Genomic DNA, 23,345 nt, shown 5'->3' on the forward strand with positions numbered 1-23,345 from the left:
TGGCAGTGAAGTGCGGGTAATTACAGTCCCTTTTACCTACCTCAGTGAACACAGAGTGGGTGTTTATCGTATGTGCGGTGTTCATATATGTTTATAGTATTATTATCAGAATGAGGTTGGCATTTGGTAATGGTGTATGAGCAAAGGTAATGGTGTGTGAGCGAAAAATAGTGATTTTAGATCGCTCACTTCTAATGGCACTGCCCATCCAGTGATAGTCAACGAAATCATGAAACCTACATCATTGCAAAGCCGAAGGTTAGTACTTTCTAATGGTACCTTATTTTTCGCTCTAGATTTATTCTGTGGAGAGTTATAAGGGTTTAAAGTTTGTTTACATTTTGGTCGAAACCCCCGCGGGAGAGGACAGTCGGGGCAAAACAATGCCCGCGGTTAAAGGGTTAAAGGGGTCCGGACCAAAGAGGTTCTACTGTATATATATATATATATATATATATATATATCTATATACAGTAAAAGTCCCATTATTCGGCATCTATGGGACCGGGATGATGCCGAGATATTGGATTTGTCGAATAATCAAAAACCTACCCACTCAGAACCTTAAATATATTGGTGAACATTGTCATCACCACTTATGATATTACAACTGTGTTTGGAGAGAGTACTGTATACTGTACAATACTGCAATCAAAACAGTACTATACCTGAATCTGAAATATACATATAAATTAGTGAACATATACAAGTATAATGACACAGTAGGCCTACATGTCAGATAACACTTCCTGGATGGCCGAAATGATACGGAATATTACCTACCAGCACAGTACATCACTTGTTTTGGTGAACTCATCACTACTTATATTATTACAAATATGTTTGGAATGAGTGCAGTATACAGTACTTTTTCCAAACACAAAATAAAATACAGATAATTGGAAAATTGCATAAAATAAAGTGAAGGAATATGAATTGGTAAAGTCTTTCTGATGAAAGTTAAACGTAAATTTAGCACTCATTCTTTTGTTGTTGTTTTTTTGTTTACATGTGAAAAGGAGAGTATTGATGGAAACAGTAATGTATTCCATTAACCCCTTAATAACCTCCGGCACTGAACGACCCTTTACAGTACCGATGTCAGTGATGTCGAGTTAGTGAGCTATGAAAAAGCTGTGAACAATTATGGGAAGGGAACAAAGGTCACTGGTATGTTTACACGACTCTACGATACGATTCCAAGCAGTCAGAGGGTCAGTTAATCTCAGATGTTTTCGGCCATTTGGTAAATGCACCGTAACTTTGTAACTTCTCCCGTGAATCATAGCATGGGTTTAGGAAGATAATAAACGCATTGTTAGGTGCGCAAGATGGTTATCTTCACATCTTTAAGAAAATGGAAGAAATTTAATCCCTTTCTGGGTATGTAGAGTAAGTTTCTTCCATTCTTCTGAAATCAATTTGTTTTTCTTAAAGATGTGAAGATAATCATGTGGCTCACCTAGCAATGTGTTATTTAGCTTCCTAAACCAATGCAATGATTCGCTATGAGTCACGGAAAAATTGATAAAGTTACGGGGCATTTACCAAATGGGTGAAAACATCTGAGATTAACCGACCGCCTGACTGCTTGGAATCGTAGCGTAGAGTCGTGTAAACATGCCAGTGACCTTCATTCCCTCCCCATAATTGTTCAGTTTTCTTTATAGCTCACACTAACTTGATATCACTGACATTTGAACTGTAAATTATTATTCAGTGCCGGAGGTTATTAACCCGCGGCGTCCCGTCGACGTTCTTCCACGTCCTCACATTTTGTCACTGCCAATCCCGTCGACGTACTTTAACGTCCTGCAGTTGCAAGGTTCATAATTTCCACAATTTTCAAAATTCGCGCGAGATTTTCGATTCGCCCACCTACCCAAGCCTCCCCTACCTGCCGCCGGGCGGGCAGCGTCCCAGACCCCGGGTGACCCGCGCTCGCCCTTGTCTCGGTCACTCACCTGTTAGCAGTGACCCAGGCAGACATGGCGCCTAAAGGTCTCTCAGACGATGAAATACAATCTGCCCTGGATGCCTTCACTGGAGATAGTGATTCTCCACTTGATGATGATGTGGTGGATTGAGATTACGTGCAGCCTAAGGAGGAAATAACAAGCAGTGATGAGGTCCCTTCGCCCTGGAAAAAGCGGTATGTCACGTATCGTAAGGCAAGGGAAGGCCAGCCTGCACCCAAACCACCTGCACGGACCTCTCTCCATCCCCTAGAGAGAGATTCTGATGAGGACGAGGATGAGGACGATGACGATGACGGCGGCTTAGGACGTGATGTTGCCTCGTGGTTGGGGAAGGAAAAAATCTCACCCCGAGGATCAGAAGGTGGGGCAAGAAGGCAAATAAGGTATGGTCCTAGTGTTTTGTCTGGGGAAGGCGAAAGTGGTGTGGTGGGAGTGCGGGGTGAAAGGGAAAGTGGTGTGGCGGGAGCACGTGGTGAAAGGGAAAGTGGTGTGGCGGGACTGCGGGGTGAAAGGGAAAGTGGTGTGAGGGAGGCAGCACGAGCACGTGGTGCACGTAGGCCTATGGGAGAGGAGGTGGAGCCACTCCCCGGCACGTCTTTCGCCCCACAATATTCCCAAACTTCCTCCCCCACAGCCCCAGGATGTGGGGAAAGGAAGGAAAGGGAAGGGAAAGGGTAAAGGAAAAGGGAGAGGGAAGAGAAGTGCGAGTGATGAAAGGCACCGCTCTCCACCTCCCCAACCTCCCCCACCACCCTCACCTCCCCATCCTGAAAATGGGGACGAGGCTGGAGACAGTGGTGTCTCGTGGAACTGGGAAGATGGGAGTAATTTTACTCCCATCATTCACCCTTTCACTGAGGAGTGGCGGTCTGGTTGCACGGCTCCAGGTGCGGGTTCCACTAGGGTGGATTTCTTCCACCTGTTCTTTGGGGAGGCGTTTTTGGGGCGCATAGTGGAACAGACAAACCTATTTTCACGAACACAGCACCGTGAAAGTGAACGTTTGGGAACAACGAGCAGGCATTCCCAGCAATATGACTATCCTGTGACAATTTCTGAGATGTTCTTATTTTTTGCCCTGGTTCTCTTGATGGGTGTTTAAGAAAAAATCAAATACCTGCATACTGGACCACTGACCCAATGACCATCACACCTTTCTGTGGAAAGGTGATGAGTCGTAATAGATTTCAGCAGATTCTCGGCCGCCTCCACTTTTTTGATGCAGTAGATCCAGCTAATGCTAGTAACATTGATAAAATGAGGAGAATTAGGCTTGTATTTGATCATTTACGGGAAATGTTCCTCTCCTCATTTTATCCTTACAGAGACCTCGTCATAGACGAGAGTCTTGTGTTGTGGAGAGGCAATATTTCCTTTCGCCACTACATACCCAGCAAGAGACACCGTTTCGGGTTCAAGATCTTTGTTATGTGTGACTGTAAGACTGGTTATGTGCAAGACATAGCCTCGTACACGGGCACACAGACAGATATAACAAAAGATCGTAGTATAGGACTCTCAGGGGCCGTGGTGAAGACAGTGATAGAGGAGTACCTTCATCGTGGTCATGTGTTGTACCCGGACAACTGGTACACTAGCTCTCTTCTCGCTAGGTTCCTCCACCAACACGACACCGGAGTCTGTGGTACATTCAAGAGAAACCGTCGCCATATGGTCAAGATAGGGAGGAAACTTGACAAGAACGAGGTGGTTTTCTTCCAGGCAAATAACATCCTTGCCACCCTGTGGAACCACAACAGGGAAGTTTGCCTCCTATCAACTGTACACAGCCCCCTGATGCACCGCACAGACTCCGTTAATCACTGTAGCGAGAGGAGGCGCAACGTTTGGAAACCCGAGTCTGTACTGGACTATAATCTGAAGATGAGGCAAGTGGATCAGTCAGACTCGATGATTTCCAGTGTTAACTGTGCCAGGACCTCGATGAAGTGGTACAAAAAGCTCTTTTTCCACTTGCTCGACATCACGGTCCTGAACGCACACTACCTGCACGCCAAGACAACGGGAGTATCAGAGACCTTTGAGGGGTTTGTGAGGGACCTGCACGTGAAATAATCGCCAGGCATGCCCAGGACAGACTCACACACCACACCCGCACCCCCATGGCTGCCCAGACTCCCCTACGCCTGGCAGGACGCCATTATCCTAGCACAATCCCTCCCAACCAAACCGTCGTAAACCCCAGCACCGCTGCCATGTATGCAAGCACTCAACAGTCAGACCAGCCACTCAGAGAAAAAACACAAGGTACGAGTGTGTAGAGTGCAAAGTTGCGTTGTGCCTTCAGCCATGTTTCAGAGAGTACCATAACTTCCTACACTACTGAAACTGTGTGGGATGGCAATATGACGCTCAGTATAATGGTAAGGCCAGTCAGTATGTGCTAAGTCATATATAAAGTTGAAATGGGTGTAATGTTTGATGGAAAGTAATGTATAAGTTGAGAAATAATGTAAGTTGAAAGAAGTGATATCAAAACTACACCCACTGTGTAAATCTGCGAAAATATGACGCTCAGTATAACACTCTTGTCAGTAAATATGTGATAGCAAGAATATAAAGTGGAAACGGGTGTAATGTTAGTAGGAAAGTAATTTATAAGTTGAGTGAAAGATAAAAATGGTAGATTACTAGTGGAGAAGGGAGAAAAAGTGAGCAGATGGAGAGAACACTTTAAGGAATTGTTGAACGTAGAGGATGGAAGTAATGCGAGTATAAGTGGCTGGGGAATGGCTGGGAGAAGGAGGGAGGTGAGAAGACAGGAAGAAATCAGTAGGATAGAAGTTGTGGAAGCAATGAAGAAAGTTAAATCGGGGAAAGCCCCAGGAATTGATGGAGTGTGTGGTGAAATGCTGAAGCATGGGGGAGAGATAGTAGAATGGATGTGGAAGATGTGCAGATTAGCCTGGGAGGATGGTAGAGTCCCGGAGGATTGGAAGTCAGGTATAATTATTCCCTTGTACAAAGAAAAAGGGGAAAAAGAAGTGTATGCTAATCATAGGGGCATTTGTCTTCTTAGTATAATAGGAAAAGTGTATGGAAGGATACTTATTGACAGAGTTAGAGAAAGAACAGAGAAATTAGTTGGAGAAGAACAGGGAGGCTTTAGGAAGGGAAGAGGTTGTGTAGATCAGATATTCATTCTTAGATCTTTAGTGGAAAAGTTTCTAGAGAAGGGAAAGAAGTTGTATGCGGCTTTCATGGATTTGGAGAAAGCATATGACAGGGTGGATAGACAAGGATTGTAGAAAGTATTAAGAATATATGGAGTAGATGGGAAGTTGTTGAATGCTGTGAAGAGTATGTACGATGGTGCGAAGGCTGCAGTGCGTGTGGATGGTGAACTAAGTGAATTTTTCTCTTTGAAAGTTGATTTGAAACAGGGATGTGTCATGTCTCCATGGTTGTTCAATCTGTACATGGATGGGGTAATAAAAGAGGTACAAGGTAGGGTAGTGGATGTTGGAGTGGCCCTGGTGAGAGAGGATAGTGTTTGGAAACTCCCTGTACTGTTGTTTGCAGATGATACTGTGTTGTTGAGTGAAGACGAAGGGGAGATGCAAGGCTTGGTGGATGAGTTTGGGAGAGTGTGTAAGAAACGGAATCTGGAGATGAATGTAGGGAAGAGTAAAGTGATGGTCTTTGAGAGAGGCGAAGTCAGTGAATGTACAGCGAGGTTGGATGGTGAGAAATTGGAAAATGTGAGTACGTTTAAGTACTTGGGTAGTGTGATGAGTAAGGATGGAGGTTTGGAGGGTGAAGTGCTTGAAAGGGTACAGCAGGGAAGAAAGGTTGCTGGTTCTTTGAAAGCAGTGATAAGAAACAGGGAAGTGAGCATGGAAGTGAAAAAGTTACTACATGACAGTATTGTGATACCAACTCTGACGTACTGAAGTGAAGCTTGGACGTTGTTGGAAGGACACAAGTCAAGAGTGAGAGCAGTGGAAATGAGTTATTTAAGAGGAACCTGTGGAGTCACATGGAGAGATAGGCTGACGAATGAGGATATAAAGGAACGTTGTGGTGTTGATGTGGATGTGATAGGGAGCGTTGTGAGGAACACACTGAGGTGGTTTGGCCATGTCGAGAGGATGGAGGGTGAAAGACTGACGAGAGTGTATGTGAGTGAGGTGGAGGGGGGAAGAGGGAGGGGGAGGCCGAGGATGAGATGGAGGGATGGGGTGGAGAGGTATATGAGAGAGGGGGGTGTGAGTTGGGAGCAGGGCAGTGAAATGGCGGGGGACAGGGCGACTTGGAGGCGATTTGTTTGTGGCCACCCCAAACGGGATTGAGGCATCTGTTAATAGATTGATAGATAGATAGAATACTAGTGTAAGATGAAACAAATGATATCGCGATAACACTCACTGTGTAAATATGCGATAATATGACGCTCAGTAGAATAGTAAAGTCTCCAATTATGTGATAGCAATTATATCAAGTGGAAACATGTGTAATGTTAGTGGAGAATTATTATATAAGTACAAAAATAGGTTGCAAGTTGAAATAATAGTCATAGCGACTTCACCCTCTGTGTTATTATGTGCTATTATTACGCTAAATATTTACGTAAGGCCTGAAACTATCTCAAAACAGTTCTGAAAAGTGGAAAAGTGTATAATGTTATTAGGAAAGTATTATGTAAGTTGAAAAAACACAATACGAGTTGAAACAACACTCACAGCGAGTTCACTCACTACGTAAATAAGCGCTAACATTACGCTAAATATTATCGAAAGGCCTGTGAATACGTAAAAACAGTTCAATAAAATGTAAAATGGTATAATGTTATTGGAGATGTATTATGTAGGTAGAAAAAACGATATGTATCATGATTCAGCAATGTTAGCGATTCATTGTGAACAGTTTGGCCGATTTCGCTCGGTTCGCACGATGGTACAATGCTTATTTCACCTCTATTTTTGTATAAAATCCAATTTACTCTTGTATCACATGTTTTTATGTTTGTAATAAATACATATCTACTTACTTTTATTGGTTTCCCAGACTTATAATGCCATAGAAAACGTGAGAGCCTCAGACCACCTACAGAAAACACGGTACCAGGTGTAATGAAGGTATACCTGTTTAGGCCACTTATGGACCCTGGTGAACACTTTCTTGGTGATTGACCATTGTTTCTGACCAAAAACGAAAGTTTTAGCAAAAAAAATTTGGGTCCAAAAATGGTCGGGATTGGGGGGTACCAGTGGTGAAAAAGTGGTCGGGACGGGGCGGGTTAAGGGGTTAATGGGATACATTACTGTTTGCATCAATACTCTTTCACATTAAACACAAAAACGAACAAAAGAATGAGCGCTAAATGTACGTTTAACTTTCATCAGTGAGACCTTAGCAGTTCATATTCCTCCAGTTTATTTTTAAGTATTTTTCTGACTTTAGGTTAGGTTAGGTTTGGTTAAATTATTAGGTACAGTTAAACTTGGTTAGGTTAGGTTTAGTTAAACAGGACAGTCCCTTCCACCATTATGCTGAGGAATAAAAATACTGTACTAGAGCTGTCACAGCCGTACAGCTAAAAACAACGAGGAAACTGATTTAACAAACACCATTTATTTATGGGTAATGCATTACAGTATCAGTGGTTCATGGGCTACGTAATTACCGGTAAGTGTCACTTTCAGGAAGGCGTCAAGAATGAACGAATTTCAAGAATTAGCAAGGGGGCTTGGAATGTAACCCTTGCTAATTTGGAGGGGGTGGTTACTGTACTGTATGATACTGTGCAATATTGTAATCAATACAGTACTATACCTGAATCTGAAAAAATATAGAAGTTTGTGAACATACAGAAGTGTAATGAAACATTAGGCTTACAAGTCACAGATAACACTTCCTGGACTGCCGAGATGATTCCGGACATCTGCCAAACAATCAGAGATTTTCGTAAATGGGACTATTTCTCAAAACTGCCAAAATGTCAGATCTACCGAATAATCATCTGCCGAATAATAGGACTTTTACTGTATCTATATATATACATATCTGTCTATCTATCTATAATTATCTGTCTATCTATCTATCTATCTATTTATAGCCCAACTCCTTAATCCCGCAAAGTGTGGCTGCAGACAAAATGCCTCCAGGTCGCTCTGTCACCCACCATTTGACTACCCTCCTCCCAACTCACTCCCCCCTCCCTCATATACCTCTCAACTCCATCCCTCCACCTCATCCTCGGTCTACCCCCCCCCTCCCTTCCTCCACCTCACCCACATACACCCTCTTAGCCAGTCTTTCATTCTCCATTCTTTCCACATGTCCAAACCACCTCAGTGTATTTCTCTTTATCTTCTCAACCACATCCACGTCCACCACACAACGTTCCTTCACTTCTTCATTCATCAACCTGTCCCTCCATGTCACTCCACATGCTCCTCTCAAGTAACTCATTTCCACAGCTCTCACTCTTTGACTTGTTCCCCTCTTGCAAGGTCCACGCCTCGCTTCCATACATCAGGGTAGGGATCACAATACTATCATGCAGTGTCTTCTTAACATCCATACTCACCCACCTACTTCTCGTCACTGCATTGAGTGAACCAACAACCTTCCTTCCCTGCTGTACCCTTTCACGCACTTCATCCCCCAAAGTTCCATCCTTACTCATCACACTACCCAAGTACTTGAATGCACTCACATTCTCCATATCCTCACCATCCAACCTCACTGTACATTCTGTGACTTCATTCCTCTCAAACACCATACCTTTACTCTTGTTTACATTAACTTTCAGATTCTTCTTCCTACACAGTCCCAAATTCTTTCACCAAACCTTGCAACTCCCATTCATCTTCACTCAACAATACTGTATCATCAGCAAACAGCAACACCGAAATCTTCCAAATTTCACCCTCATTCAATTGAGCCACCCCCACATCCACTGCCTTACCTTCCATCTCCTTTACAACCCCATCCATGTATATATTAAACAGCCATGGAGACATCACACAACCCTGTTTCAGTCCCACATTGAGATCAAAGAACTCACTCAGCTCACCATCCACTTGCACCATAGCCCTAGCTCTTTCTTACATACTGTTCACAGCACTCAGCAATTTCCCCTCCACCTCATAATTATATTCTTAATACCTTCCTCATACCTTACCTGTCTATTCTGTCATAAGCTTTCTCCAAGTCATTGAAGGCAGCATACACTTTCTTTCTCTTTAGATACTTCTCCACTGAACATCTTAGAACAAATATCTGATCTACACACCCATTTCCCTTCCTAAATCCCGCTAGTTCTTCTCCAAGTAGCCCCTCTGTCATATGCCTAACCCTATCAATGAGTATTCTACCATATATTTTTCCAGTCACACTAAGAAGGCAAATACCCCTATGGTTACCACATACTTCTCTCTCCCCTTTTCCTTTGTATAAAGGAACAATTATACCTGATTTCCAGTCCTCTGGAACCCTTCCCTCTTCCCAAGCCAATCTACACAACTTCCATATCCTCTCCACAACAATCTCACTCCCATACCTCAGCATTTCACCACACAGTCTATCAATTCCCGTGGCCTTTCCCATCTTGATCTTCTTCATTGCTTCCACTACTTCCGCCCTACTGATCTCTTCCTCCCTCCACTCATCTCTTCTTCTCCCAGCCATTCCCCAACCACTTATACTCACACTACTTTCACTCCCTACATTCAACAAATCCTCAAAGCGCTCCTTCCATCTCAGTTTCTCTCTCTTCTCCACCAGCAATCTATTATTCCTATCTTTCCCTTATTATTTCCCCTTTCACACTGCCTTACTTTCTTTACCTCCTTCCAAAACAATTTCTTACCCTCCCTCCATTTCACACTCAAATTCCTTCCAAATTCTTCATCCACTTTCTTCTCAACCCTCCTTCACCAGTCTCTTCACCTCCCTTCTCTTGCTCACAAATACCTCTCTCTTCTCTCTCTCATCTTCTCCGCTACCTCTACTTGCTGGCCATTCACAATATTCCTTCTTCTTTTGTTCCACAGCTCGTTTCACCTCATCATTCCACCGTGCTGTCCCCTGCACACCCTTGCATCTCCTCCTCACTCCACAAACCAGCTCATACGCTGCGCCTGTCTCTTCCGTGAATGTCTTATATACGTCTTCCACCCCTTCCATCTGCTCTAATTCATACCTTTTCAATCTTTCTTCCACTATGCTCTTATACTTTGCCATTTTCCCACTATCTTGCAGCTTTTCCTTTCTTCTTACTGGAGCTGTTTCCTCCTGTCTTCCCCTTCATCTCCTCAACCATTTTCTTTGCAGCTTTACCTTGGCCATCACTAAGTGATGGTCCGAGACTCCATTCCCCCACCCTCTCTCCACACTCATGCATCCAACACTTGTCTTCTCATTCGCTCATCCACACACACGTAGTCTATCATTGCCTTTCGTTCGACAAGTTCATCATCCATCCTCCTCATTACTCTGCATGTATACCGGTGGATCATCTTATGCCGAAAGTAGATGTTGGCTTTTGCCAACCCCTTACCAGCACAGATGTCCACCAAAGCACTACCATTCCCATCTACTTCAGCTGGCACACCCCACTGACCAACCACTCCATCCACTCGTACATTCCCATCTTTACCATTCATGTCTGAAATCAAAAGCACTCTCCTGCTCCTCTCAGATATGTCCATACATGCTTCTACACTCGCCCAAAACTCATCTTTCATTCTTGCCACTTGGTCCTCTGTCAGCGCATATGCACATACAATCGCCCATGCGTGTATACCTACTTTCATCCTCACCTATACAATCCTTGCGCCCACTGTTCCATACTCTCTTATATTCTCCTTCCTTTTCTTGCATATCATCAGACATACTCCCTCTCTTGCTCTCTCATTCTCATTAACTCCCGCACGTATACAGTGAGTCTTCAAGATACGAAAACCCAAAGGACAAATTTTCGATGGTACGAAAGCGATGAATATAGGACAAATTCCACAGTACAAAAATATCCATCTCAATGATACGAAAATCGATACGAAAGGAAATACAAAGATAGCCTGATTATTCAGACTATAATTTATGGTGTGAAGAGGTGCCTGAATAGTCTGAAATCGCGATTAATCTGACGGAAACAAAACACAAGTACTGTTAGATTGATTTATTTACAGGTACATGTACAATATAAGAGAGAAGTGGAGGAACGATTGGGCAAATATGAATTGGAGTAGATGGGGGACGTGGAAGGTGTGTGCAGGATATTCACATAAGAAATATGTGCAGCATGTGATGTGTGTGGGATGAAGAGAAGACGGAGGGGGGTGCAAGGAACAGCGTGGTGGAATGAAGAGGTGAGACAGGCTGTGGCACAAAAGAAGAAAGCATACAATGAATGGATGAGAAATAGGGGCGTGGAAGAAGTTGAGAGGCGGAAGAGAGTTATTTGTAGAAAGAAAGAGAGAGGTGAAAGGAATAGTAAGAGAGTAAGAAGAGAGTGGATGAGGAATTTGGAAGGAATTTGAGTGAAAAGTGGAGGGACTGTTAGAAAATGTTCTGGAAAGAGGTGAAGAGAGTAAGACAGGATGGAAGTAAAGTTAGCAGGGGAGTGAAAGATAAAAACGGTAGATTACTAGTGGAGAAGGGAGAAAAAGTGAGAAGATGGAGAGAACACTTTAAGGAATTGTTGAACATAGAGGATGGAAATGATGCGAGTATAAGTGGCTGGGGAATGGCTGGGAGAAGGAGGGAGGTACGAAGACAGGAAGAAATCAGTAGGATAGAAGTTGTGGAAGCAGTGAAGAAAGTTAAATTGGGGAAAGCCCCAGGAATTGATGGAGTGTGTGGTGAAATGTTGAAGCATGGGGGAGAGATAGTAGTAGAATGGATGTGGAAGATGTGTAGACTGGCCTGGGAGGAAGGTAGAGTTCCCGGAGGATTGGAAGTCAGGTATAATTATTCCCTTGTACAAAGGAAAAGGGGAAAAAGAAGTGTGTGCTAATCATAGGGGCATTTGTCTTCTTAGTATAATAGGAAAAGTGTATGGTAGGATACTTATTGACAGAGTTAGGGAAATAACAGAGGAATTAGTTGGAGAAGAACAAGGAGGCTTTAGGAAGGGAAGAGGTTGTGTAGATCAGATATTCATTCTTAGATTTTTAGTGGAAAAGTTTCTAGGGAAGGGAAAGAAGTTGTATGTGGCTTTCATGGATTTGAAGAAAACATATGACAGGGTGGATAGACAAGGATTGTAGAAAGTATTAAGAATATATGGAGTAGATGGGAAGTTGTTGAATGCTGTGAAGAGTATGTATGATGGTGCTAAGGCTGCAGTGCGTGTGGATGGTGAACTGAGTGGCTGGGAGAAGAAGGTTGGGTTGAAACAGGGATGTGTCATGTCTCTAGGGTTGTTCAATCTGTACATGGATGGGGTAATAAAAGAGGTACAAGGTAGGGAAGTGGATGTTGGAGTGGCCCTGGAGAGAGAGGGTAGTGTTTGGAAACTCCCTGTCCAGTTGTTTGCAGATGATACTGTGTTGTTCAGTGAAGATGAAAGGGAGCAGCAAGGCTTGATGAATGAGTTTGGGAGAGTGTGTAAGAAACGGAATCTAAAGGTGAATGTAAGGAAGAGTAAAGTGATGGTCTTTGAGAGAGGCGAAGTCAGTGAATGTACAGCGAGGTTGGATGGTGAGGAATTGGAAAATGTGAGTACGTTTAAGTACTTGGGTAGTGTGGTGAGTAAGGATGGAGGTTTGGAGGGTGAAGTGCTTGAAAGGGTACAGCAGGAAAGAAAGGTTGCTGGTTCTTTGAAAGCAGTGATAAGAAACAGGGAAGTGAGCATGGAAGTGAAAAAGTTACTACATGACAGTATTGTGATACCAGCTCCAACATATGGAAGTGAAGCTTGGACGTTTTTGGAAGGGCACAAGTCAAGCGTGAGAGTAGTGGAAATGAGTTATTTAAGAGGAGACTGTGGAGTCACATGGAGAGACAGTCTGACAAATGAGGATATAAAGGAGCATTGTGGTGTGGATGTGGATGTGATAGGAAGCGTTAGGAGGAATACACTGAGGTGGTTTGGCCATGTGGAGAGGATGGAGGGTGAAAGACTGACGAAGAGAGTGTTTATGAATGAAGTGGAGGGGGGGAGAGGGAGGGGAGGCAGAGGATGAGATGGAGGGATGGGGTGGAGAGGTATTTGAGAGAGGGGGGTGTGAGTTGGGCGCATGGCAGTGAAATGGTGGGGAACAGGGCGACATGGAGGCGATTTGTTTGTGGCCACCCCGAACGGGATTGAGGCGTCTGGCAATAGATAGATAGAAATGTACAATGAAAGACACAACTATCTTCCTAGTTATGTCTGAAGAAAATTTACACCAGGCGAAATACAATGAAAACCCGGTTTTTAGTAGTGCATGTTTCAAATGGTTCAATTTTTCCACCCTATTTTCGTCAGACTTTGGGAAGATACTTGTGTCTTTCATTGTACACTTGAAGATGCAGAAAGACCTTACCAATTCAACTCATAATCCTCCAACTTGTTTCTGTAATTTTCTGACAACTTTCAGTTTGGCAAATTACTTTTTCTTGCTGAAGAATTTCCTCCCCATTATTATCGTCACTTTCCCCTTCGATCGTTTCAAGCACAGTGGAAGAAATTCAGTGTGCTCAAAGGTGGATATCGTTTCCCAGTGTCCCAACTGGAGGTTAGATTAGGTTAAATTATTAGTTACAGATAAGCTTGGTTAGGCCAGGTTTAGTTAAACACTTAGGGAAGAACAGTCCTTGCCGCCATTATGTTAACGAAATAAACGAGTTGTCACACCAGAACAGCTAAAAACAACGGGGAAACAGATTTAACAAGATACGTTTACTGTATTTACCAACCCAGAAATAATCTGAAAAATATAGCAGACTGTCAGGAAGAACTGATATGGTAAGGTGCTTTTACTGCTTAAAGTAAAACGTATGTTTAGCCCACTGTGGGTTGAGAAATTTGCGTGCTCCTGTAGTCAGCCTCGGGACCATTTTTTCAAAGTTCTAAAATCAATTTCTTTTTCTTAAATATGTGAAAAGACTCATCTGGCACACCTGGCTTTTTTTATTTTAATTTTCTCCCCTAAACCCATCCTGTGATTTGCTATGATTCGTGTAAGAATTAATAAAATAAGGATGCCTGTTACATTAACATGTAAATATCGACAAAAACATCTGGGATGAAGTGAACTGTGAATGCGTGAGTGCTTGGGATGGTAGAGTAAGGTTGTGTAAGCATACCAGTGACCTTCGTTCCCTTCCCATAATTGCTCACAGTTTTTTATAGGTCACCCTAACTCAGCATCACTGACACCAGTACAGTAAGGTGTTGTACAAGGCCAGCATCTATGAAAGCATTAATGGAATACATTATTGTTTGTGTCAGTCCTCTCTCTTTCACACACACACACATAAGAACGTACAAAAGAACGAACAGTAAATGTACACTAACTTTAAGGAGCAGAAATAACTGTGCTCAGTTGGTCCGAAATATATTGGGAAGAGCGATACCGAACGAAGAATGTGGAACTGATTTCTAACCTTCGAGAACATGTGGGAGGAAAGAGTACTGTTTTTTCTGAATAGCAAACATATTTGTTCCATATCGTCTCTTAAAATTGTAAAACCCATAAACTTACGTGTAAGCATACAGCCTAAAGACCTTACCAATTCAGTTCATATTCCTCTAGTTTTTTGTCTATATTTTCCTGACTATTTTGACGGTGGTAAATTATGTTCTCTTGCTAAAAGAAACTTACTCAAAATTAGGGTGCATGTAGCATAAGCATGCTTGGGATGGTAGAGTAGGGTTGTGTAAACACACCAGTGACCTTCGTTCCCTTCCCATAATTGTTCGCAGTTTTTTATAGGACGCCCTAACTCAACGTCACTGACACCGTAACAGTAAAGTGTCGTTCAAGTCCAGCAGCTTTGAAGGGGTTGATGGAATATTGTATGAAAAATTCAAAATGTGCACCGCGCACGCTTGCCAAGAGAAAACGAATTAACCCTTCTCTGGTAAACAAATTTTCGCGCACTTCTCAGTTGAGTCCACGTCCCTCCTCTCCTCACAGCTTCGCTGTATGTGAGGTTATTTTTGCAGCTCTTCACCTTTTTGTATTGTTTCGCCATGCCTCCCAAGCGCCCTGCATCATCTCCAGCATTGGGGGAGCCCATTACAAAGACGCAGCAGCACCATACTCTAACTCTGGCATGGAAATTATAAGACCCCATGAGGAGGGGATGGGGGTCTCGGGGTTTGGGCGTGCTTTAGGCCTTGCAGCTTCCACCATTGGGACTGTGACGAAGAAAAAGGAGATGTACAAGAAAGAACATGCCCACCTCCTTCTCAACAGTTGTATATAGATATTACTTACTTCAAAATAGGGGAGGTAAAGTTTAGGTGGGGGTCCGAAGGGGTCCTGGGACGCATCCATCATTTAAATGTATACGGTACTTCAGTGGGGAAAATCGTTCCGATATACGAAATTTCGAATTACGAAAGTTTTTTTTTGGTCCCTATCCCTTTCGTATATCGAAGACTCACTGTACCTAAACCATATTCCCACTCTCTCACCCTTTCACCTTGCCATTTAGTTTCAGTCAATCCACATATATCCACTCTTGCATCCTCAGGCACCTGAACAATCTCTCTTTCACTTCATCATTCACTCCTCTCACATTCCACGTTCCCACCCTCAGAATGTCCTTTGTCCGTTCCTTAGTCGTCAACGTATGGTCCGTCCTGGTCCGAGGCGCTTTATTTGCTTGTTTAGTTAGTTCTTTTTACAGGGTGGGACACTAACCCACCACCAACCCTTTTAGTTGCCTCGTACGACAAGCAGGGATACTAGGGGAGTATTCTTGAAACCCCCCTACCCCCAAGGGGGGTATATGCAGTATATATAATATATATACAGTAGGTTCGCACAGTGCGCGATGTCACGGGGTTTTTATAATAACCCGGGGTTTTTATAATAACCCGGGGTTTTTAAAATAAACGCTTAAATATTATTTAATTGATAATAACATTCAATAATATTAAAGAGCAGGGACAATGATTGTCTTGCTAAATCAAGCAACGATTCTCTAAGAACGAGAATTTATAAACTTTCTCGACAGTACACAGCAGAGACTAATCACTCAATTGCTGTTTATTAGTACTGTAGCCTCTGGAGAAAGTTACTTCACCTCTGACAATAAATAACTAATACTAACAATAGTATCAGGTTCTTGCTGATGCTTAACTCCTAGGAGGCACAACGGATTTTAAGTTTAATACACAAGACTGGCCTAAGTACCAGTTATGAAAGGCAAACGTTTATGCAAGCTAGGAGCTATAAGAGAAATAAGCTTAACTGCGGAGAAATGAAACAAGAGTTTACATTACATTAAGCTCAAGCAAAAGAGCTGTTAAATTTATTGATTACAAGATAAATTTAACGTTACAATTCAAAATCAAATTAATGAGATCGCACTCACTCACTCACTCGAGCTAAATTCTTACGCCTAGGAAAAACACCTTAACTAAGCTCTTAAAACTAGGATAATACCAAATGGAAATACTGGTCGATGAATGCTGTGTATCACCCAGGGGGTGGGAGCACTGGGCAACTGTACTAGTGGAGCTTGGGTGCTAGCTGACCTCTCACACTTCTGGAGCACAGGACCTCTCTCCGTCACAACAAACACTCGACTGAGTAAGTCGTGGGAAAACAAGGGGAGCAGTAGGCCGCATTTTTTTAACGGTCGAGTGAGCGAAATGCGCCCAAAACAAATCGCTCAGTGGAAGCGCTAGTGTCTCACACGAAGACGATCACGTATGACACTGAAAAATTGATTTGACAAAGCTTCCGTCCGAATGAGCGGTTAACTGAACGATACACAGTGAGTTTTCCACTAATAGTTCGTGGCTTCTCACAAAAGGGAAATGTCGCGAATTTGATTCGTGACACGCGATTCGCATTGTGCGTGTGACCAAAAATCATAACCAAAAACCCTTGACTGCGCGAGTTTACCACACAGAACGCAAGGCAGAGGCAAGGAGTGGCTCAAAAATGCCATTTTCTATTAGTGCGCGACCACCCCTCACACAGCGTGTCACATGTCGTCATGTTGATGCGCAGAAATTCCCGGGCATTCTGCTGCGCTGAGGCAGCAACACTGACAGCAGCACAAGCTATACTAGGTTTCGAGGACGTTACATTGGCAGACATACAAGAAGTGCACACTGCTACTGAGGAACAGCCTCCCGAGGAAGTGTTGCAATGGATAGACAAGGCTGACGCAGAGCCCGACACCAGGCAGAGTCAAGTTGAGCAGCCTAGCGTGATGGAAGGCAGGACTGAGCTGTGTATGTCAAACATTAGCAAGATCCTTGCTGCTGTGGATAAGCTCAAGGAAGAGGTGAAGGAACAGGAAAGTGAGCAACCTAAGAACGGAGGAACTTCTGGTTGGTATCGACAAACTCTTCCGTTTCTACACAGACAGGCACAGGGAAGAAATAAACAGGAGAAGACAGACACTCATAACAAGCTACACACAGTGTGCTCAAGTTGATGAAATTGCAGAACCAGCGACATCGTCTGCTCCTGTTCCTGTTGAGGATGAAGAGCTTATGGCCGAAGTGAGTGACTTTGATGCTCCTGGGGAAGGTGCTCAAGAGGAGTCTGTGGAGGGAAGTGTTGCTGCAGTGGGGAGTGCGGCGCTGTAAGTGTTGCTGCGCCTCGGAACCCCTGTTATTTAAGGTCATCAGGCCTATTGTCTACTGTTGTTAAAGTGACTACCCATATTTTTGTTATTGTAGCTATAGCTTTAGTACAATATCTGAAAAATATGACCTTTATTATGTCTCTAAGGGCCAAAAAATGTCCAGGGATGAGGGGGTACCGCCCATATGTAATTATTCCCATAAGATTATGTATTCCCAGTACGTGAATTCCCTGTGCGCGAGGTCGTGGACCGCCCAATCTCTCGCGCACTGTGCAAGCCTACTGTGTATATATATATATATATATATATATATATATATATATATATATTTATTTATGTACAGTAATCTCTCCAATATCCGATGTAATAGAGCCAGTGGCATGTCCGAAAAGTGGGTTTGTCCAGATACTGGGAAAATGCCTCCTGGACAGGTACTTATGGACCCTAACCCAGCCTAACTCAGAAAAGCACTTACATAACTCCTTACCGGACATGCATAGCACCTATTTAAGACTCTATTCGCACAAATAAGAGACAGAAAGCATGAAATACAGTGGAAGCTCGATTATCCAGGCTCGGATTATCTAGCTTTCGGTATATCCGGGCCGTGACCGAATGGTTCAGTGGTACAGTAATACATAGAATTATCTGTATGATAGCTCCGGTTTAAACAGGAAGCATCCACTTGCTAGGGGGCGAGGCATGGGTAAACCAGAGAGAGTCTGCCCACCCTGCCCCCACCCACACCTCCTGCTCACAACTTGATCACAAGGGTGGTAGGGTGGAGTTTGGTGAGGCAACTGATACTCCTGACCTAGCCCAACCTTGCTTAACTACTTAATAATTTAACCTAATTTAACCAGTTGGGAAATTGGGAAACTTAATCCACTTTTGTGTACGATGAGTTTCTTCCATTATGCCCGAAGCAGTCGTAGGTATGGCTTAAAGTACGTGATAATAAAAGAGAAAATCCTTCAGCAAGAGAAGGTAATTTACTACCTTCAAAATAAAAAAACAAAGAAAACAAACTGGAGAAGTATGAAGTGAATTGGTGAAGTCTTTAGGCTGTATGCTTAGATGAAAAATAAAGGGTTTCCCAATTTTAGGGAACAAAATGGAACAAGAATGTCTGCTAATCAGAAAAAAAAAGTACTCATGTGTTCTCGTAAGTTAGCATTCAGTTCTGCATTCTTCGTTAGATATCGCGCTTCCCAACACATTTCGGACCAACAGAGCATAGTTATTTCTTCCTCTTACATTTACTGTTCATTCTTTTGTTCGTTCTTAAGTGTACTGTATGTGTGAAAGAGAGTATTAATTCAAACAATAATGCATTCCATTAACCCTATCATAGCTGCCAGCCTCGAACAGTGCTTTACTGTACCGGTGTCAGGGATGTTGTGTTAGGGAGAGCTATAAAAAACTGCAAACAATTATGAGAAGGGAACAAAGGTCACTGGTATGTTTTCACAACTCTCCTCTACCATCTCAAACAGTCAGGCAGCCTACCACTTCATCTCAAATGTTTTTGCCGATATGTTTAAATGTTAATGTAACATGCACCCTAATTATGAGTAAGTTTCTTCCATTATGCCAGAAACAATCGTAGGTGAGGCTTAAGGAACGTTATGATAATAAGAGAGGAAATCTTTCAGCCAAACGTAATTTACCACCCACAAAATAGGCAGAAAAATACAGAAAATAAGCTAGAGCAATATGAATTGAATTAGTAAGGTTATTAGGCTGTATGCTTGGACGAAAACTTATGAGTTTCACAATTATAGGGGATGAAATGGAACAAATATATTTGGTAATAAGAAAAAATACTTTCATCTCACGTGTTCTCATAAGCATTCAGTTCCACATTCTTTGTTCGATGTCGCTTCCCAATACATTTCGGACCGACAGAGCATACAGTTATTTCTGCTCCTAACAGCTAAGTGTACATTTATTGTACATTCTTTTGTTCATTCGTGTATGTGTGAAAGAGAGAGTATTGATACAAACAATAATGTATTCCATTAACCCCTTCATGGCTGCCAGCTTTGAACAATGCTTTACTGTACCGACCGATGTCAGTGACGTTGAGTCAGGGAGAGCCATAAAAACTGCGAACAATTATGGGAAGGGAACGAAGGTCACTGGTATGTTTACACGACCCTACTCTACTTTCCCAAACAGCTATGCGGTCCTTTCATCCCAGATGTTTTCGCTGAATCACAAGATGGGTTTAGGGAGGAGGGGAAAAAGCCAGGTGTACCAGACGAGTCTTTTCAAATCTGTAAGAAAAAGAAACTGACTTTATAACTTTGAAAAAATGGTTTCAAGGTCTGCCATGAGAGCACACAAATTTCAGAACTCACCAACATTGAGGATTTGAGGGGGGGTAAACATACGCTTTGCTGTAAGCAGTAAAAGCACCTTACCAAATCAGTTCATCCTGATAATCTATTATATTTTTCTGATTATTTCTGGGTTGGTAAATAAACATTTCTTGTTAAATCTGTTTCCCCGCTGTTTTTAGCTGTTTTGGTGTGACGACTCTTTGTTTGTTTCGTTAACATAATGGCAGAAAACACTGTTCTAATCTGAGTGTTTAAACCTGGCCTGACCTAGCTTATCTGCACCTAATAATGTAACCTAACCTAATCTTCAGTTGGGAAGTTGCGAAACGAAGTCCACATTTGAGTACGATGAGTTTCGTCCATTCTGCTGGAAATAATCGTAGGTATAGCTTTAGAACGTGACGATAATAACAGGGAGGAAATCTTTCAGTAAGAAAACGTGATTTACCGAACTGAATATAGTCTGAAAAATAATGAAACAAGCTGGAGGAATATACATTGAACTGGAAAGGTCTTCCTGGTACTTAAAGTGTACATTTACTGGTAAATAAATCAGTCTAACAGTATAGTACTTGTGTTTTGTTTCCGCCGGATTAATCGTGCTTTCGGACTAATCGGGCTCGTCTTAACACCATATAGCCCGCATAATCGGGCTATCCCTGTAAATGAAAAGGAACCGGAGAATGAGGAATTACAAGTCTATCTATTGCCAGATGCCATAATCCCTTAAGGGGTGGCCATTTGACTCTGAGTTATTTGTTTTACAGGGAGGGTCACTAACCCTCCACCAACCATTTGTTTACACGTAGGGAGCACGTATGGTTTGGTTATATGGTTACCATCCAGCGTTGTAAATGGTTTCTTGGCTTACAGGAAACCATTTGGCTTGTCACTCAATGTAAAGCTGCCTACAAAGGAAAGAAAAGCATAAGAAGTGACAGGAAAGATGGGAGAAATAGGAAGAGAGGAAGGCAGGCACAGAAAAAGAATGATAAAGGCTAAGGAAGAAGTAGGCAGCACTACATCAAGTGAGTGGATGACTATGGAAAATATTCAGCAGTGTATAGGGTGTTTACAACATGTCCGTGGCTGTTATGAAGATTAACCTGCCTCCTCTAGGGTTCTGGCAGTGGTGAAAATGTTCTTGATACATGTACAGTAATCCAGTGTTGTGCTGCTCTTAATCCTTTGCACTGGGAATTATAAATGTTTAACACTGCACATTCTGTTCTTACTTGTGCCATGCCAATTGCAACATGCCAGTTTGCACTCTGCACTTAATCCTTTGCACTCTTAATTCTAATTTCTTAACATTGCACAACACTGTAAATTCCCATGTGGTCTAGTGGTGAAGAATTGCAGTTTATTCACTGTTTATTCACAAAAATGAGCACATGTGGCATCCATTGCGATGAACATCTAGTCAGGAACTCCAGATGATAGTTAGGCGGTAACTGGGGAGGGGAGGAAGCAAGGGGCTGTGTGTAAACACAGCTGTTTGGCGCCACGCGCCAAGTTCAAAGTATGGTTAAAAAAAATTTTGGATTTTTGTTGTTGTTGTTTTTTTTTATGTTTTTTAGGCATTTTGGGGTTCCAAAGGCCCAGACCCAAAATGTCCGGACATTGGGGAATCCGGTTATTGGGCGTTCAGATATTAAAAGGATTACTTGTGTATATATATATATATATATATATATATATATATTTATTTATATACAGTCGGCACAACGGAAGTCTGGACCCTCTAATTCGCACCATATATTTGGTAGGGTCCAAGAAATATTGTAGGAAAATTCCTGTAGTTGGTGGATTTTTTTTTTGGTGGTTTCTAGCGACTTTACAGGCTTACCACCAGGTGCTGTGAGTTTATGAGCTCAGTACCATCCTGACTGTGGATGGGAAAGCATGTCAGATTTTCTTGTCCTGCCTGGCCTTTGTTAATTTCAAAGCTCTCGTTTTCACACCCTCCTCTGCCTTAGTGAATCATTGGAGATGGGTCCCAAGACACTAACTGATGTAGAAAAAGCCTGAATTTTAACTATGAGAGAGGAAAATTAAAAATTATGGAGAGACTTCAGTGCAGCAGTACAGCTGGGGATCTTGAAGTCTGTATGAAGTAATGCTGTATGGTTCTTTCAGACACATCTTTCAGCAATTGTGGGTACATGTCTTTCAGTTGTCTAGCAGTCAAACGTGGGTTTTTTATCACAGCATGCTTCAGTAACCTGTCTGTAGTTGGTGATGTCTTCCTTTTAGGTCCTAGCCTGTCTTTATGTTGGGGAATTGTGTTTTTTAGCAGGTGGTGGGCAGCAGCAAGGAGTGACATAACGGTAGATTTTCCTCACCCAGTTCGAATACAAATATCCTTAATTTTTACATTTTCCTCTCTCATAGTTAAAATTTGGGCTATTTCTACATCAGTTAGTGGGTTGGGACCCATCTCCAATGATTCACTAAGGCAGAGGAGGGTGTGAAAACGAGAGCTTTGAAATTAACAAAGGCCAGGCAGGACAAGAAAATCTGACGTGCTTTCCCATCCAAAGTCAGGCAGGCACTGAGCTCATAAACTCACAGCACGTGCTGGTAAGCCTGTAAAGTCGCTAGAAACCACCAGAAAAAAATCCACCAACTACAGGAATTTTCCTACAATATTTCTTGGACCCTACCAAATATATGGTGCGAATTAGAGGGTCCAGACTTCCATTGTGCCGACTGTATATATATTATATATATATATATATATATATATATATATATATTTTCCATACTTCCCGTGTCATAGGAAACCCCTTGACATTGGACGCTTCCCCAAACAGACAAGGCAATATCCAGAAAAAACAGGAAGGAAATAATCAAGGAACATCAGCAAAGAGGACTCACGAATCCACTACTATGATTACTACCTTCATACTCTTGCTGCTTATTATCCATGAACATATTTAGTCCACTTCATTACCTGGTATTATAATAGCACAGCCATAGCAAACTATAATATAGATTTTAAAAAAAAGTATGTTTAAACACATGCTTACCATATCAGCTGACTTTGTTGTGTGGACTGTGGAGATTTCAAATTATCGTAGTTTTAGTCACCCACTGACCACTGAATTATTCCAAGATGATAGTAAGTAAAGCACACATATTAAAAGAAGTCATCTTTTATTCACATAATAAAACTTAAAGGGTTGTCATGACTATTCTCGCATCCTGCTTGACAGTTGTTTGACCATCGTCCGCTGATCTGAACCACAGCACAACAACAACAACGAAACCGAGTTTGACCCAAAAG

General features: G+C 42.5%; 1 protein-coding gene across 1 annotated transcript in view; it reads left to right on the forward strand.

Annotated features, from left to right (window-relative positions):
- The window catches only part of lama (phospholipase B domain containing lamina ancestor), a 242,324-nt gene that overhangs the window by 83,929 nt on the left and 135,050 nt on the right, over positions 1-23,345 (forward strand). The gene's annotated exons all lie outside the window — the stretch shown is intronic.

This window comes from Coenobita brevimanus, chromosome 64, assembly GCF_032717465.1.
Source record: "Coenobita brevimanus isolate Jiangsu-jjx chromosome 64, ASM3271746v2, whole genome shotgun sequence".
NCBI classification, from domain to species: Eukaryota; Metazoa; Arthropoda; class Malacostraca; order Decapoda; family Coenobitidae; genus Coenobita; species Coenobita brevimanus.